The sequence below is a fragment of the Penaeus chinensis genome, chromosome 25 (assembly GCF_019202785.1).
Source record: "Penaeus chinensis breed Huanghai No. 1 chromosome 25, ASM1920278v2, whole genome shotgun sequence".
Taxonomy (NCBI): Eukaryota; Metazoa; Arthropoda; class Malacostraca; order Decapoda; family Penaeidae; genus Penaeus; species Penaeus chinensis.
In genome coordinates, this window is record NC_061843.1 from 14618269 (window position 1) to 14620768 (window position 2500).

The 2500-nt window shown below is 49.6% G+C and overlaps 1 protein-coding gene across 8 annotated transcripts in view; it reads right to left on the reverse strand.

The window, feature by feature from the left end:
* LOC125038516 overlaps positions 1 to 2500 on the reverse strand; it is a 39243-nt gene that overhangs the window by 21474 nt on the left and 15269 nt on the right. The gene's annotated exons all lie outside the window — the stretch shown is intronic.

Consider the following 2500-nt stretch of genomic DNA (forward strand, 5'->3'; position numbering starts at 1 on the left):
TTCACTTCAAGAGTCCCATACAAGAGAAAGAGGATAAGTCCACCACCTGTGTGTTATCATTCTAACTCTCTCTCACTCCCACTCTCTCTCACTCCCACTCTCTCACACTCCTAATCTCTCTCACTCCCACTCTCTCTCACTCCCACTCTCTCTCACTCCCACTCTCTCTCACTCCCACTCTCTCTCACTCCCACTCTCTCTCACTCCCACTCTCTCTCACTCCCACTCTCTCTCACTCCCACTCTCTCTCACTCCCACTCTCTCTCACTCCCACTCTCTCTCACTCCCACTCTCTCTCACTCCCACTCTCTCTCACTCCCACTCTCTCTCACTCCCACTCTCTCTCACTCCTTATCTCTCACACTCCTAATCTCTCACACTCCCACTCCCTCTCACTCCCACTCTCTCTCACTCCCACTCTCTCTCACTTCTTATCTCTCACACTCCTAATCTCTCTCACTCCCACTCCCTCTCACTCCCACTCTCTCTCACTCCCACTCTCTCTCACTCCTTATCTCTCACACTCCTAATCTCTCTCACTCCCACTCTCTCACACTCCCACTCCCTCTCACTCCCACTCTCTCTCACTCCCACTCTCTCTCACTCCCACTCTCTCTCACTCCCACTCTCTCTCACTCCCACTCTCTCTCACTCCTTATCTCTCACACTCCTAATCTCTCACACTCCCACTCCCTCTCACTCCCACTCTCTCTCACTCCCACTCTCTCTCACTCCCACTCTCTCTCACTCCCACTCTCTCTCACTCCTTATCTCTCACACTCCTAATCTCTCTCACTCCCACTCTCTCACACTCCCACTCCCTCTCACTCCCACTCTCTCTCACTCCCACTCTCTCTCACTCCCACTCTCTCTCACTCCCACTCTCTCTCACTCCCACTCTCTCTCACTCCCACTCTCTCTCACTCCTTATCTCTCACACTCCTAATCTCTCACACTCCCACTCCCTCTCACTCCCACTCTCTCTCACTCCCACTCTCTCTCACTCCCACTCTCTCTCACTCCCACTCTCTCTCACTCCTTATCTCTCACACTCCTAATCTCTCTCACTCCCACTCTCTCTCACTCTCACTCTCTCTCACTCCCACTCTCTCTCACTCTCACTCTCTCACACTCCTAATCTCTCACACTCCCACTCTCTCTCACTCCCACTCTCTCTCACTCCCACTCTCTCTCACTCTCACTCTCTCACACTCCTAATCTCTCTCACTCCCACTCTCTCTCACTCCTTATCTCTCACACTCCTAATCTCTCTCACTCCCACTCTCTCTCACTCCCACTCTCTCTCACTCCCACTCTCTCTCACTCCTTATCTCTCACACTCCTAATCTCTCTCACTCCCACTCTCTCTCACTCCCACTCTCTCTCACTCCCACTCTCTTTCACTCCTTATCTCTCACACTCCTAATCTCTCACACTCCTAATCTCTCACACTCCTAATCTCTCACACTCCCACTCTCTCTCATTTCCACTCTCTCTCACTCCCACTCTCTCTCACTCCTTATCTCTCACACTCCTAATCTCTCACACTCCCACTCTCTCTCACTCTCACTCTCTCTCACTCCCACTCTCTCACTCCTAATCTCTCACACTCCCACTCTCTCTCACTCTCACTCTCTCTCACTCCCACTCTCTCACTCCTAATCTCTCACACTCCTAATCTCTCACACTCCCACTCTCTCTCACTCTCACTCTCTCTCACTCCCACTCTCTCACTCCTAATCTCTCACACTCCTAATCTCTCACACTCCCACTCTCTCTCACTCTCACTCTCTCTCACTCCCACTCTCTCACTCCTAATCTCTCACACTCCTAATCTCTCACACTCCTAATCTCTCACACTCCCACTCTCTCTCACTCCCACTCTCTCTCTCTTATTCAGGTATTTGATAGGGGGGATTATGTTCTACAGAGGTTCAGCAAAAAGTGTGCCTCCCTTGGTCTCATAATCAACCCAATCCAAACTAAGCATATTTCCAGATCTCGTAAACTACCTTACATTCCAAGGTTAGGTGGACAAACTAATGCAAGAACTGACACCTACAAATAGCTTGGTGTTATGGTGACTGCTCCCCACCTCATGCCCCACAACTCACGCTTTGCCAAGGATATTGTTTAAAACGTCAAGAAACGTTGCCTTGAGCGTTTAAGACCATTGCAATACATAAGTAACAGATATGTAGGTGCCTCCCTGAGAGTCCTAAGGTTGATGTATATCTCCATTGGTAGGTCCATGATAGACTATGCATGTCCAGTTCTTAGTATGCTGCCACCGAGTGCCCTCAAACCCCTTGAAGTTTTACAGAACAATCCATGAGAATTATACTTGGATGCCCAATGACTGCTAAAGTTCTCGTCATGAGGAAAGAGTTAGACCTCCCTTCTATTCACAGTCGTGTCATCCAAGTTAACACCATACTTGGCATCAGACTCCTGCAGCTTCAACCCAGACCACAAATCTCCAATATCCTATCAAATGAGA